Here is a 17,771-nt window from a genome sequence, read left to right as displayed (position 1 = left end):
ACATTTCACGGACATAGACACTTACACATGCGTATTGGGTTTTATCTCTGCTTCAACAGTATACTATTGCCTTAGTCATTATGACACCGACACTTCACTCCGGTGAACTTGTGATCAGTATACTGCATGTTATACAGCGGACAGATGTCGCACGTTTTTCATGTCTGGGGTACCGCTGATAAGTGTGATGTGATACATTGTCATTCAACCTATTACTCATATGCGCAGCCTATTATTCCTGCTACTGTGTTTGTTTCTGTGCACATTCATATTATTAATGTTAATAGAATGAGTGCTTGTGTTACAGAGATTGTACGTCAACATATTGATGTCTGCATGTAGTTGTGTCTTTCTGCTTTTCCCGGTATGGGGTTGTCACAGCAGAACTCCATTCTGCTCATGGTTGGCAGATAGGTTTTACGTGCTGGGCAAGTATAGGTGGTCACAACATGACCTACATTCCGTCTGTGTATAATGTTGACGTAGCACTTCAACGATGTTATGGCCACTGTTATAACTCTGCCTCTGGTGTGAATAGCGGTGCTCTACTCACTCTTGTGCAGCTTTATCTGACATACGCTGCGAGCATTTTATAATACCTTACTTGCTCTAGATTGCCTTCACAACCCTTATGTTTGCTTTCGTCTTTCAGCGTTCATTCTTATATATATTCTTATATATATATATATATATATATGTATATGTAGATATATATATATATATATATATATATATATATATATATATAATTGCATATATATTTCTTTTATGTCTGTGGATATTTATCTATACACACATCTATCTATCTATATATATATATATATATATATATATATATATATATATATATATATATATATAAAAGTTACAGCTATACAAGACAACATACATGTGCTATGCTACAAGCTGCTTACACCTGCACAGGCACACTTGCATCTACTTATTGTGAGTTACATATGTTTACTGCCACTTCTTTGTGATTACATGTGCCTTATTCCTTATGAAAGTACCACTTTGATTGATGGAATCCGGTTAACGGCCCCATGCGAGACATGTGTTCACCTTTACATGTTTAAATGCTGGCTATACAGTACAGAGGCATTCATTACACAATAAATTAATATGTGCTATAGTCATACTTGAACCAAAAATGCCTTTACGTTAGGCGGATGCTCTAATCACTACACTATTGTTGTTCTGCCTCATTTATATGTATACACATGGTTCATAGCTACTCTAACATACGCCTCACCACTTCACTTACACAGCAGGCATCCATTCTCCTGTTGGGAAAACTGCAAATAGGACATGCTGGAGGGACAGATTCATAACCCAGAGGCTCCCTTCACTCTGGAATAAAGTCCCAGTCCAGGTTAGGCAGAGTCCCTCATTGACTCTCTTCAAGAGAAATCTTGATGAGTGGATGGGAGATCGTAGGTTTACCCCCAGTATCACTTCTGTGTCACTGTTAGACAGAGACACAGTATACTAACCTCAAAAAAGGGCATAGCAAAATTAATTTAAAATGGGTGGCGAAAGCCAAACATACTCTGGCTAGGCTTATAAATGCCCTAGGGCAGATAGCCTAGTATGAACCTATGAACCTATGAGTACTACACTTCTGACATTCCCTATTTCCTACTGCTCTGGACCCGTGCTGCATGTCTATTCACTCCAAGGATACTCCGAACTCCTACGCTTATAGCCCTGGCACATACATGTGTTTGATTGTCAGGGTGTTCATGTGCTGGCCCGGGTTTAGGCTTGTCCTACTGGTGACTAGAACTGCTCTGTATCTGTTCAAATGTCAGATGTAGCACATGGACAGAGTTAGTCCCGATTTTAACATTCTACCTGTGTTTACAGACGCAGGTGTTTGGGCACCTCTGACCACATTATTAGGTCGGCACTACATAATATAGGGTGGAGAGTGGTTCCACTACATAATACAGGGTGGGGGAGGGGTTTCCACTGGTGTTTCCCTTCACATTTGACTATTTCATTCATTCATATATACGATGAATATTATTCTGGACATCAGTTATAAATTCACTACAGGTATGCAATAGTCATGTCAACAAATGTGACAGTTGGTTGGTGTACATATGTGTACGGACCTCTGTGATACTCGGGGACTAATTTCTACAGTGACAGGAACAAGGCTATGACAAATTAGGGACAATCATGGATACTTCTACAATATTAGTACTATTAACTTGGAACGTGTTGACAGATTCGTATTACTACTTATTTTCTGCAGTTAAATGCATCTATTACTCTTAATTGTTGTCATTAGTCATTCTCATTCAACACCTTTCCTCCAAAGGTCACTGGCTTTGTGAGTGATTAAGAGGCTGGCCAGTTATTGTGCGAATGCTCTGACCATTGGTAGGGTTGCCACATTGTCATATGTACAGGATGGGATATATTCTGGGGGCACCAGATTGTTTAGGCCAACACATACCCACGGTCAGTGCAGGTTTAGAACATTCATTATTTCCTAGCTGAGAGCCTATACCTTTAGCACTTTAGTTGTTAGTCTGTTTCTTGTATGAATTACGTATTTTTTATCCTGACATGACTGCTTTAGGCAACTGTTACATGCAGTATGGTACATAGTTATTTCCTACAATCACAGGACATTTGGCATTGTATCATTGTTGGTCAGGACACACCTACCCAAACAATGACTGTCCTTCACACAGTGGATCAGGGGGTACCCTGTTTACGTCAGTGCCTTCATCACCCTATTTCCAAGTGCCACTATGCAAATGTGTACAATATATTCTCTCGATTATTCATGTGGGGACACATGCGTCAAGGGCAGGTGTTTGATCCTGGGTAGTAGGGTCTGCATGACCGTCTCGGGCTGGACAGTCTCGTGCACCACTACTGCACATTCAACTTGTGTCCAGAAGTCTACAGGGCTGGACATCATGTCTTGATACCCATTCTGATGTTTACACAAGTTACTTATCCCATGAGGGATATCCAAAAATTTAACAAGACCAATACCGACCATTCTTTTGGCTTTACGAAAATGTGTTGGGGGTTTTACATGCAAGGGATACATAGTTTGCAATCCTGAAACTGCCTAGGGTGACACTGCCTACTACATATGAGTAGTGGTCACTATGTGTAGATGTGGCTGTGCCAAGCTGGTAGGCTGAGTATGGCTGGATTTGGTGGACATTCAGGTATGGGGGCAGGTTGTGTGCTGTGGAGGGGATGATGGGTTTTCAATTATGCATCCAGGTGTGTTGCATTTGAATGGGCCGGTTCCATCAGGACCATTCTGTGGGTATGTGCCTGTGACGTTTCTGTACATTTGTATCACACATTTTAATATTCATATGTTTGTGTGATTGTGTTCTACAGTATGGCCTGTCAGTTTGTATTGCAGATGTGTATACTTGTTCTTTGTGTTTCTTTCTGATTCACCCGCTGCTCCCTCATACACCTCCAGTTCACCTATTCTGCATACAACACAGTCTCGCCTTTGAGGATTATACCATTACCCATCACCCCCACACACATATTCCTGACACTCCATCCATCACTGCTTTGGTTGATGGCCCATGACATAGTCAAGGCAACACATTGCATACATTACATATGTCAGGTACCTGTATGGTTGTGTGGACTACCCTGGCATGTTTCACCTTCCACATGCTGTACATCACACACATAGGTACACGCCCAGACTTAACTTTCATGACATGGTTGGTACACCCGGGTAATACCCGTTCAACTGTGACACATCCTGACAAGTACGGCTTGGACCGCATATGGGCGGATTTTGGCCGACTGCTCTGATCATTGGTAGGGTGCCACCTTTTCATATGTCCAGGATGGGATATATTCTGGACACATATCTGATTGTACTGGACAACACATACCCATGGTCAACACTACAGATAATACTTTTCCTTTCTGCCTACATGTTAGCTTATTGTTGTAGCAGTTTATATGCTGCTTCTGTTTTGTTTTCTTGCTTATTCTATTTCTTGTCACGTGGTATGTTACATACGTTCATACCTATTGTATGTGACTATTACATGTGTTGTGGGATATAATTCTGTCATACGGTCGCTAGATATTTACATTTACCATTGTTTTGTTATGGACACATCTGCCCAGCTATGTACTCTCCCTCACAATGTGGGACAGCTGGTGACCCTGACCATTGGGCTAGACATAGGTATTGGCGGCACGCTAACATGATGCGTTTCACTTCAACTTGGTATAACTATCTACACTGCGTTGGAATCTGGGCACACAGATTTCAATGTCATTTGTTCGAGGGATGGGGACTAGTTATTCCCTACCATGCATTTGTGTTTGCTTCTTAATCTTGTGTTCACAGGAACTGTCTTGCATGCTTTGCATACGTTTCAATATCCACGGACACTGACAGATGTGATCACTATTGCAGGCAAATTGTTATATGCAAGCATTTTAGGTTGCAAGTCGACAGCTGACATTTCCACGCCTCCGTGCGGCACTTCGACACGCCTTATGCACTCCCGCTCGTTTCCTATGCACGTGGCTGTGGCAGCAGTGCGCCTTCATTAATATGCATTTGGCGCTACTGCACCATCTACATGCCGCATGGGTCAGCGCAAGCCTAATGCCGGCCTTGTACCGAGCTTCATGAATCCCGGGGACTATTACACCAAGGGTAAATCTCCACTCCCTCTCCAATAACCAGTAAGAAATTGTGCAGCATTCCAACTCAGTTTAACCACCATTTCACTAACTCGTTCTTAGCAAAGCTAAAAAAAAATCCAACCTACCGTCTACCATCACCAAAATCTATAATACTGCACAACAATTCAAGCCCACACTTTTCCCTACTGCAGCATTAAAAATATATATTTACTAAAATTAAAACATTAAAGCAGACAATCCTGGCAGCTGATGACCTGCCAACAGACTATGTTAAAATTGTAGCCATGTCTATAGCATTCCCCATCTCCATACTAATTAACATATCCATACATGAAAACTATGCCTCAGCAATTTGGAAAAAAATCATTTATAGTCTCTGTCCTTAAAGCTGGCAACTTAACAGACCTGACTAATCAATGATCTATAGAAATCCTGTCAACCTTATTAAAAATTCTAGCAGGATGTATGGGTCTATATCACTTAATCGAAATATGTATTCATTGACTGCATATTCATCGAACACTTATCAATGAAGCTCATTTTGGTGAACCCTGGACTTTTTACCAAGGTTAGGAACCACTCACCCACCAGCACTCAGTAACACAGACTCCACTAAATCAAACCCACCCAAGTGGGGGCTTCACCTACTACACCCCCAGTGCAGGGAGATTGCACCCCCACCCTCTTAACTGTATATACCAATTCCAAGATCGCACTGTGGTGCGGAAAACGGAAAAGGAAAAATTTTCTGTGATGGCAAAGTGCTTCATAACCCTGGGAAAAAGTCCAGGCTTCACTGAAATAAATTTTGATGATTAGTGTTCAGTGATGATCTATTTCAACTAAATGATATAGACCCAAGATGTTTACACTCCCAATAGCGTACTTTATCCCACACAGCATGGATTCCAGTCAAATCATACACCACAACTGCCTCTTCAGCTGTACCAACACTGTCAATCAACACAGAAACAATGAGGTCCTAGCCTCATCTATTTTTATCGACCTGTCAAAAGCCTTTGATATCTCATCAGAAACTATTAAATGAACAAGCATCCCTTGGTCTGAACAAATTGGATCTATACTGGTTCCAAAGTTATCTCTCAGACAACAAGCAGTTAAGTAGGATCAAGACCTCTCAGCATTCCTGCCAGTCACAGTCGGGGTTTCTCAAGGTTCATTTCCTTGGCATCTCCATTTTTAACATACTGCTTTAGAACAAGCAACCCTTATCCGATATTCAGATGATGCAGAACTTGTCTTCTCTGCACAATCACTACATACCTACAGGATATCATTCAACGGACCTTCCTGTCCACTGATTTCTGGCTTACCAATGCAAACTCACTTCACAACCCCAAAATATACAAAAATAATGTTCTTTAACCCCAATAGTCTCAGTACAAAAACACAGATTCTACATCCTGTCATCTGACAACATACAAATTGATTGTGTACCACAAATGAAGCTACTTGGAGTCTTACTTGATGGCAAGCTTAACTGTGAACAATACCTGCTCCAGGCCATTTGAAAAACCCACTGGAAAGTAGGATCATTATACACAACAAAACATTTTCTCATAGAGTTTTCAAGAAAATCCATAGCCACTACCTACCTACTTCCATCTCTTCTATATGAATCCCTCATCTTTACAAATCTCAATGCAAAACTTAAAATTAAACTAGACATGCTATTAGAAAATAATCACATTTGCCGCAGATACCCCACTATAAACCCACCACTGCATAGCCCATAGAAATTTACACTGGCTAGAACTTCTCCATTACCCTACACACTCACAACTCAAGATAGTCCACAACTTAATTAATTTCCCTCAAACATATTCATAATTGAAAAATATGGTCCAACCATACTCCAGTTCTAGACTACTATGGTCAAGGAACAAATCACTAAAAAATTGGAAGTCTACCTCAATGCAAATAAAACAGACAAGACACGTACTTCAAGTTTCTAAAACAATAAAGGATTAATAAAAGTTACCACAAAGTGTACACTATATGTGAATGGACCACACAAGCATTGTACTAGTCCTGCTCTTGTATTCAGAAAGTACAAAGTACACTTGTGCCAACCATTAATAAATCTGACTTAAAGGAAGAATGCGGACCACCCTAATTTCATAGTTATATCATTTAAATGGCACACAGAAGCATCTTTGGGACCCTGTACGTTTGAAGGAGCTGCTACAAGATTATTTGCAATATGCCATCATATACCTTCTGTTTGTCTATGAACACATGTAGACACCACTGGCAAACTCCAATATCCCCTCCAATATATGTTTGGGGACAAAGAGATTATCCACTGTTTCACAACCTGGCCAAACTCTACATGGTTCATTCTGAATCAGGGGTTTATCTACTGGATAAAGTCTCTGTTCCATCAACATAACATAGCTTTTCCCATTGAGGCCAAATAGAGTAATCCCTCTTTAATTGTAGGACATCCTCTGGACATTTTCATTTTTTTTCTTTAAAAAAAAGACAGCTACCAATGGCCAACAATCAAGGGGTGCTATTTAAGTTAGCATTGTAAAAGAGGATTGATTATGACATTCAGTACTGTCCAGCACCTCCAGCACTTCCTGATGGATCTCATCTACTCCGCTGCCCTGCTAGTATCTCATTATTTTCTGCTGGATCTATTCAACTCACATAGCCATGTCACAGTAAAAATGTTCAGTCATTGCAGTGACCTCATCTACAGAAATGGATCTATTCCCACCAGCTGCATCTGATATTGCTTCTTCAACATTTATCACCAAATTTAACACTTTTGTTAAACCTTTAGCAGTGCCCCGGCTGAGGTCAACATTTCTCCATTCTAGCTGAAAATACCCCAGGCAATGTCCTATCACTCCTTCGTGAGTTGCTATTTGATTTGCTAAAACCTCAGAGTCCATCTAAAAACAATTTTCTATGACCTTATATTAAATCCTTCCCACATCCATTCACTTAGTTTGGAGGATTTCAGCAGCTGCTGCCTTTCTGACTTATCAATATTTAGTCATACCTGGAGATATCTCTGTCTACATTATATAGAGGATTCCACACTTCAGAGAGAGAGAGCCTCCTTTTTTAACCTGACAGCTTCCTGCATGACTAATGTGTATACTGGGTAACAGTGTTACCTCTATGACAAGGATCAATCAACTTTAAAAAAACATTTACTATATATATCTCAGGTTGTCCATGTTTAAAGCAACTGATATTTAAGACAGCATAACTATTGCATATACTTGCTTCAAATAAATAAATATCACACAGAGAGTATTACATTTGCATTAAGGTGCATAAGCACATCTCAGAACCAGATCCATAATTTGAAGTAGAAACATTAGTTTCTCAAAGTGAAATCCAAGGAAGCAGGTTCAAGTACCCCTTGAGGGGAAACCTGATATGGGAGAAGAGTCAGCACAGCTTTGTCTAAGGAACATAGTGACCTAATCAGAATAAGGTACAGTTTTTCTTTGACCATATTCATTGGCAATCATGTTTGCAAAGGGAAAGTATGAATGGTGGATAAAAAAATCTCGAGACATATAAAGATGGAAGACAGGAAGGGACAAGTGAGCACAAAAGATAGACAGGGATGGATTTAGACCTTAAATATTGGCAGACAACTTATTGTCATACATGCAGTGCAGGCAGAGTTTTCTACAGCGGATCTACTTTAGATACATGAGTAAACAAAACATTGACTTCCTTCAGATATCAGCTGATGCCATAGCCTACCCAGTCTCTATTCTCATAAACAGATCACTGCAGGAAAACAAAGTACCCACCTCCTGGAAAATCTCACACATCATTCCACTACACAAAGGGGGAAACTCCTTAGCGTTGACCAATTATCATCCAATTGCAATCCTATCACCTCTGCCAAAATATTAGAAAGAGTGGTTCACACTCAACTAATGCAACACCTCAAAGATAACAACCTTCTCGCTGCTTCATAACATAGCTTTAGACCACCTAACTGCACCACCACAGCCCTCCTATCATTCAAGGATATAGTTAACCACCACAGAAACAATGGTCTGTTTGTATCCTCCATATTCTTAGACTTATCAAAAGCCTTTGATATGGTTAACCACAGCATTCTTCTCAATTCTCTATCTAGCATAAACATAAGCCCCTCCTCTATTGCTTGGTTTAACAGCGACCTATCTGGCCTTCAACAAACGGTTCTCTGGAAAGACCAGCTATCCCCCCTATTGCCAGTTACCATGGGAGTCCCTCAAGGGTCTATTCTCAGTCCCTTACTGTTCTACTTATATACTAACCACATCACTTTATCCTCACCCTCTTTGTCAGTAATACAATATGCAGATGACACCACCCTTATTTGTGCTACCTCCACACTACATGAACTTCAGTCCTTATCCCAGAACTACTTCACCCTCGCAGAAACATGTTACCAATATCAAACTTTTTATCAATTCCAAAAAAAACAAACTTATTATATTTGGCCCAGGAAAATCACCACCCCTAAGAGATAGCTTCTCTATCAAATCCAAAGTCAACACTCAAATCAGCCCTACCACACACCCAAACTGCTAGGTGTTGAAATTGGCAACAGTCTTAAATTCGACATCCACATTGCTCAAACCATTAAGAAGGTTAACAAAAGCTTGGACTCCTTTATGGGAATAAAAACTTTATAACTAATAACACCAAAGCAACCATTGCAAGGACCCATCTCCTATCCATCTTCTTGTATGACTCTCCCATCTTAACTAATCTCCGGCAAACCAACCTAAATAAAATGGAATCTTGTTACAACAAAATCACTAAATTTGCTACCGAATCCCCTTATAGGTCCCATCACTATCACTTAAGCAAGTCAACTGGTTTGAGCTACCTCATATGCTAATGCCCAACCAACTATCTACTGCTCACAAACTCTACTACTTTCCCAACCTAACCCCTGCACTACAGCAACTCATACAACCACACATCCCCACTAGAACTCTTAGATCTAGCAACCAAAACCTCATAATAGTCATCAAGCACAAAAATTATGCTGGCAAATCCCTTTTTGCCAGCACCATTGCCAAAAAATGGAACACCCTACCAAGCCATACAATCTCTACCACCTCCACTACTCAGTTTAAAAAACTCCTGAAAAACCCTGTTCAGAATAATTGGCTATGCTCTTGCCATTCACCAGGCTAACCCTTAAAATGGTAACTCCTCTGTACCCCAACTACTCTCAGACAGTCTATTTCATGAATACGTAATACTGCTTCTTTCTATGTGTTTTGAGTAGATGTCTTTTGATACTCTATACCTCAATGTTTGACTTTTGTTTGAACTATTAATTTAATGTATTCCATGCTGTATATATCATCTCCTTGTAATACATAACATCGAGACAAAATCCTCGTAAACTGATATTTGTGAAACTGCATAATACTGAAAGTTGTTAACTCAAAGCACCTTTTGCACATTTGAGAAAGCATTCTTATGAATGCAGATCATGCTGCCTTTATAAGAACAGATTCTACACCTAAATTAATAAATGAAAACAAAAATGAAGTGTTATCAATGGTTTTTCAGGGGCAAGCCCCCCTGTACCCCCCATGTGGGGAGCTGCATCCCCAGACCCCCTGATAATTAAATATAGCAAATCCAAGATTGCACTACAGTGGGGAAAAGGGTTAATTTTCTGATCCTTACTGTACCGCAATCTCCATTCCATTTGTTTTCTTTGTTCAGTTTACTTGTAGAATCTGCTTTTATGAATGCAGCATGGTCTGCATTCATAAGAATGCTTTCTGGCATGCTCAAAAGGTGCTTCAAGTTTACAGCTTTCACTATTATGCAGTTTTGCTTATACAAGCTTATGATGATTTTGTCTCGATGTTATAAAGTTTGACGTTTTGGTAATTTGAGTATATAAATTAGATCTCCTACAGCAGCCACATGCATTCCCAGGGAATGTAACAAAGGAAAAAACACCAGTAGGTGGCCCCTGCTCCAAATGATAAAATCACCAGAAATAAAAATAAGTGCCAGCTAAAAAGAATGTGCCAAAGTCACATCCTACCTCCATCCTGGTCACATGCTGCACGCACTGTCTTCCATTAGGACCACCAGTGGTATACCACATCCAACTATTTCATGTACACTGAGTGCACAAAAAGGTCTTCCACATTCAGCTAATAAGAAAAATCTCAGCCACTGATGACTATGGGCCATTACACAAAGCTGACAAATTCCCACATCCCCATTTTTCTGTTTTCAGTACTTTTTTTTTTAATTTCTCCAAATCTTTTGGGTTTCTAATACAATGACAGGAATGGACCCCATTCCTAAGTCAAAGTAAAGTTCATGAAATTAGTATTGTTTCAATCTTTGATATGAGCTAAAAGTGCTCTTTGCAGTACTCGCAATGTGCCCAGTAATGACTCCTTCTGCAACCTATATGGGCGTTCATGGAATGATAACATATCTAAATATGACTGTAGTTTTTATAAGACCCATTGCTCCTACTACTATTGGAACTGCCTGGGTATCTTTCTTCCACATTGCTCTCATTTCTGCCTGCAGATCCTGATATTTTATGACTCTGTGTCTCTCTGTACACAAGACACAGTAGTCACTGGATGTAGTGATTTTTAATGATCAATGCTACTTGTGTCTCCTTTTCTTGGACCAGTATATCTGGTTTTCTAGCATATATCTTTTGAACTGTTGGTAATGGGTGATCCCATGTGATACAAACTTCATTTTTTATTCTGCTTTGTGGCTTGTTTCCTGAGTTTTCAGCCACTTCATTACCATAATGATTGCACAATCCCCAGTACAACATTCTTGCCACATAATTATGCCTTTCAGTATACAGTCCTTCTGCCATTAGTATGTCACAACCAGCAACAAGGTGTGCAACTGTTTCCAATTCATTTTTACAAAACCTTAATTTGTCTGTTTCTCCCACATGTTCAATGGACTTTGTAAACCAGCATGTACGTAGCCCACTGTCTTGGGCTGACAATATTAACCTTTCATCTCTTGGTTTGAATTTGCCTCTCCGTAACCATTCTTGCGTTTGTTCCTGATCAACATGAGGTTTTTTCAGAAGTTTTCTATACTTGTAACTATATTTATAATTTTTCCAAATTTCTTGCCTTCACATCTTGTCCTTCACCTTATACTCTTCCTTTTGTTTTTGGCACACTCAAGTTGCTGCCTGACTTTTATCTACATCTGGTTTGATTTCCATTCCTGCTTGATGCCGATATGCTTCTGCTAAATCAAGCAGAGAATTCATCTTAGATTTATTCTCCTCATGTTTCAAAACTTTCACTACATTTGGGTCTTATGATGTCAGCAGATATGTATGGAGTCCCACAATTGCAAATCTATACATGTAATTAATTTCAAGGAGGCACATCTATCCTTCGGAATGGGGAATATATAATCTTGGTATGCACTGATTTTTACAAATCATTTGGTGAGCATGAAGCAGCCTTCTTATTTTCCTATCTAATCTATCCAACACAATCAGTTCAAAACTGTAAGTTAGGACAGGAAGAGCAAATTGGTTTATAGCCTGGATTTTGTTCCTAGATGTCAATGCTGTTTTCAGAATTAATTTAAGTCTTCTAAAGTATTCCTTAATAAGTCCTTCAGTCCTGTATGACTCGTTTTATGCCTATCAAGATGGGATTTATGTTTATAACACATTCCACAATCTGCACACATAAATGGCCTGTCACCACAATGAACCTGCTGAGGTCTGTCATGCTGAATGTCATATCCAGTATGCTTATGACCTTTACATTTCGAAGTATTTTCACTAGTATGTGTCTTGCAGTGGTCCATCTGGTGTTTCTTCAATTCACTTTTTTGTTGAAAACGCTTTCTGTGAGCATGCATTCAGAAAGCTTTTCAACACTTATACTCTGCTAATTATTTGCTCTTGTTTGAATCATTTCATGTTCAGCAGAACTGGATCTTTTAGCAAATTTATTCCTGTATACCTTAGGTTTGGAAGTAATTTCTACTGCATGTTTTCCTATACTGTGTGAATGCATGTCCACTTGGCTTGTTTGATGCTTTCCTGAGCTTCTTTTATTTAACTATATAGTCTTTGTGAAAATTGTCTAGTGAAAAGTACCTTTAATTTATCTTTTACCAGCAGCTTGTTTGTAGCCTTTCAGAAGTTCTGAGAGACAGTCTGCAGAATCTGCATCATGTCGGGCATTTTCCTGGTGATTTTTGTGCTGTTTCTTCATTGGCTTTTCCCTAGTGTAATTAACAGGTTGTACCTTATCTCTTCAAATAAGTGCCAAACAGCTTCTCCTCTGGAATACAGTAGCCTGAGGAATTCATTAGCTGATAATTCTGCACGATCACTTCCCTGTACAGTCTCCTCTTCTGCTCATTTAACATATTCGACTCTTCATATGAAAATGTCACAGCAACATCTTCAGAACACACAGGTGCACAGTAGATCCCTACTGATAATTTTCTTCAATAGCAGAAAGATTGTTTGCCATCGGTCATGATTCTCTAAAAAGATAACAGCACCACATGGTCATGCCAATGATGGCGGAATCTGTAGCAATCGAAATGTACAGTCATGGGAGGTACTGCCTTGATGACATCCCCACATCAAGAGGCTAACCCTGATGGGTGTATAATCCTCAAAACAACAAATTTACAAGTATAAATATGAGTGAGGATATAAGCAAAAACTATGGTTGTAGTACTGCAGATCTCTCTCTCTCTCTCTCTCTCTCTCTTTGAGGTACAATGACATTAGACTTAATATATGTATATATATAGATATAGATATGGGCATATATACATATATACGTATATGCATATATATGTAGCAGAGTTTTGGAAGGTGCATCCCCCTTGTCATGGGTTCAGGTGACCTTAAAATTCTTTAATGTTATAATAGTAGATTTCAAAAATATTTGATTTTGTTTTAAATTATACTTTATTTTCATGAGATTTGGGACTCACGATTTCAAGCCTTACATATGTGACAGCCAACCTCTATCATATACTCTGGTGTATAGATGCTTGTGGAAGTAGAAGCTCATGAGTAGCCCCCCCCCCGCCCTCCCCTAGTACACAGTTTCCTATACTGGCATCCTGTCACAGTAATCATGTGGTAATGATTTGACCTTGTTAACTAGGTCTGTGGGATGGAGAGAAGTTCCAGTTCATGAATAAGAAAAAGAAAACAAACGAGCAAAGGAATAGCTTCCACTAATTAAATGGAAGTGGTACAGTACACCAATATTACACATCCCGTCTTTTAGAAACTAACCCTAGTAAGCAAGGGAATGTTACATAAAAGGGAAGCCGGTCCATTGCTGCACAGCTAAGGTACCTAACAGAACTGTACAAATGGTCTTATCAAAAAATCAATTCTATAATTCTGTATGTTTGTTTACTCAGACACACACACACACATACACACACACACACACACACACACACACACACACACACACACACACACACACACACACACACACACAGATTTACTAACACAGTAGCACTAGATTGTTTAATTTTATGTGTGTGTGTGTGTGCGTGTATGTGTGTCTGTGTGTGTGTCTGAGTGTGTGCGCGTGTGCATGTGCACACGTGTGTGCGTGTGTGTGTCTGTGTCTGTTTATGTATGTGTAAGGGGTATGGATGCTGTCAGCTGCCACTAAGTCTGCTCAATGTCTCTAAATGTATCACATATTTTTATCTATTCATTGCAATCTTCCTGTTTTTTTTTTTTTCGGGGGGGTAGGTAATGACTGCAGCCAGTAAATAATGATAGACCCTCAAATTTCAGGCTTAAAGTGCTCAGGAAAAGCATGCTAATGCAACATTTATTATTCTAGCAATTTTCTAAATATATAAGGGTGATTCTGTTTCTTTTCTTTCTTCTTTTTTTTTTTTTTTTTTTGTGATTTTCTCCTCATTTTTTAGTTTGTGTTTCTACTTGATTTTTCAGCTAAGAAATCAAACATTACATCAGTGTACATGGAGGGAGGGTTACACTGAGTTGCACACTGTATTCTGAAAGCAGTAACCTAACAAGATATGTTTGTGTTAGTTATTTATACATTTGATAACTATTAAAGTTCTGTGGTGTACAGTCACAGTCATAAATCCAGCTGTCCTTAACCAATGGTGTTATCCACGAAGGCATGTGTGTCGGTGTGTCTTCGTCTCTGTGCCTGTATGTGTTACTATTTGTGAGGGCATAGTTGTTTGCCTTCAGCTTGCCTTGTTTTTGCAAATTGTCTCTGATTTTGCCTCATATTTTGGTCATTTCCTAATAATGTTTGTGGGTTTTTTCTGCCAAATGAATGAGGACAGCAATCATTAAATAATGACATCCATTTGATTTTTAGACTTAATAGCCTTCAGAAAAAAGGTAGCCTGATGAAAACCTATTGTTCAAGCAACTTGCTAAATATGTAAGAGCAATATATGTCCCTCATTATTTTAGCTTTTTTCATCTAAGAGGTTGAGAGGTAAGGGGAGGGTCCAATGGGTTGTACAATATATTCTGACAACACTGAGCTGTGAAAATACATTCCTGTGCATCAGTTATTTATATATTCATTCATTCATTCATTCATTTGTTCACAATCAAAGCATGCAGTGTGCAGTCACAGTTGTACAGGTGACTGAAATTGTGTGTGTGTGTGTGTGTGTGTGTGTGTGTGTGTGTGTGTGTGTAATAATGATAATAATAATAATAATAATAATAATAATAATAATAATAATAACCATTTGTTACCCAGGAACGTCCAGTGGATACTCAGTCCATTTTCAGGAATGACCAGGGAACAATATCTGATTAAGTGACTTGCTGAAGGTTGCACAGAAGGGACATGAGAGCTGAGGAAATCATACCCTGTACCACAGGAACTACATCCCACAGTCTTAACCCTCTGTTCCAATTGCCAGATTATAGATATACTTTTACATATTGTGTGTTTTGGGTGCACAGATGCTCTCATCTGCCCAGAGTCTTGCAGAATGTCTATGATTTTTGACATATTCTGGTTTGTTTCTTGCAATGTTTGTGTTTTTTTCCCTCAGCAAATAAGTGAGGATTGTAGACAGTAAAGAATGGCAAACATAGCCTGAAGTTCTAGTAAATGTTTACATTAAGAAAAATATCTTTTTGATTTTAGTTCTCTGTACTCAATTATTGTTTAGCTTTCTTCTTGTTTCTTAAGCTAAAAAATTGAGAGGCAGGTTGAAGGGTTACAATGGAGTATAAACTGTATTCTGACAGCAGTGGAGCTGAGAAGCAGCATTCAAATGTGGCAGTTACTTATGCATTTATTCAGTAATTTGATCACAATCAAACATCTATGGTTATAGTCACCAGTCATACAAGTTGCTATAACTGATGGTTTGTGTGTGTGTGTGTGTGTGTGTGTGTGTGTGTGTGTGTGTGTGTGTGTGTGTGTGTGTGTGTGTGTGTGTGTGTGTGTGCGTGTGTGCGTGTGTGTGTGTGTCTGTGTACGCGCGCGAGTGTGTGTGCGCGCACGTGTGTGCTTGCGTGCGTGCTTGAGTGCATGTGTGTGTGTGTGTGTGTGTGTGTGTGTGTGTGTGTGAGTGTGTGTACGTGTGTTAAATTTATATGGGCAATTGTTATTTTTATTTTATTAAGATGTAAACAGACGATAAATGTGTCTTTAATTGCTGTGTACTCAGGGCTGTTGGTTGGAGTGTGGCAGTCTGGACAGGTCATGTGTTATAGCAGCTGATCACTGCCACAGTGGTGCAGTAAGAGGCATTGCTGCCTCAAAGCATTTTGTTATCTAACTGAGGCTATAATTCCTTCCATATGGAGTTTGCATTTACTCCCTGTCTATGTGTAGATTCTATCCAGATGCTCTAATTTTCTCCCCCAGATTCTTAGGTGTATAATGTATGCCTGTGACCTTTGTGATTTTACTTTCTTCCTAATAAAACACCTGAGGTGTTAACAGAAGATGAAATGTTTTGGAGGGTTAGGGGGGGTGGACACTTTTTATAGATAGGATTTAAATTTCCTTACAAGCCTTTGTCACTTCTGTGTATTAGAAACTATTAACATTATGCTTTAGACTCAATTTACCTTTCTGGGTAAGGAAAAACAAATAATACTGAATTTCTTTCCTTTGTTATGAAATTTGTTCAGGCCATCATTGGATGAAAAGCTTATAAAAAGCTCATAAGATGTACCTCAGAACATTTAAATCTTTATGATTTCTGAGGGCCTAGTGCCCCACCCTTAATTCATTTACTTCCTCCACATTTATTCCAGTGGACTCTTGGCTGGTATTCCATGAAGTGGCTATAATAAGTGGGTGCTGATGCAATTTGTGGAGAACAATGACTTACCCTATCTGTTGTTTGATAACAGGTATGGGTTACTGATGTGTTGTTTCAGAACTCAATCCCATTCAATAAGGCCCACACATTTAATTGCTTCCTCCTGCCCCCCCCCCCCCCATTTAGGGTTTTGTGTTCTGCCTGACCTAGGTCAAACATAGCCAACATTATGCAAACTAAAACCATATAGTCAGACAGCAAATTATTAAAATTTATTAGAATTTTCAGTTACTAATTAAGTCCACACATAGCAATGTCTGTAACCAAAATATTAGCAGACATGTATGTACAGTTCTCGTGCTGTCTTATTCCCAATGTCAGCCATGCAAGACAAAACACCATTATCCTGTGAACTGTACTACACACTTCAGGTAAAATAAGTACAACATCTATCATGAGAATAGACTACAGGAACTTAGGAGAAACTGGCACATTTGTTAAAGTAGCCACTTTGTTTTAAATAGTTTTGGCATCCTATAAGAGCACTAGACAATGGAATCCTAACCTGCGAGATGATTCATAAAAATTAACTTGCAATTGCACTTCCAAGGCTAAAATATTTGGATATGCATGAGAATGCAATCTTTTCTGCAAAATTTGCAGGGGTGACTCTACTGATGTAAACACTAATCATCTATCGGTGATCTTGAGTTTCACATTGTGAAGAAAATGAAAACACTGTTTTCTGTGTTGACATGTCTGGCAGGAGATTTGTGTAT

This window comes from Protopterus annectens, chromosome 8.part0, assembly GCF_019279795.1.
Source record: "Protopterus annectens isolate FY-2018-M chromosome 8.part0, PAN1.0, whole genome shotgun sequence".
Lineage (NCBI taxonomy): Eukaryota > Metazoa > Chordata > Ceratodontiformes > Protopteridae > Protopterus > Protopterus annectens.
The sequence above is the reverse complement of the archived record's forward strand: the minus strand, read 5'-3'. Positions refer to the sequence as shown.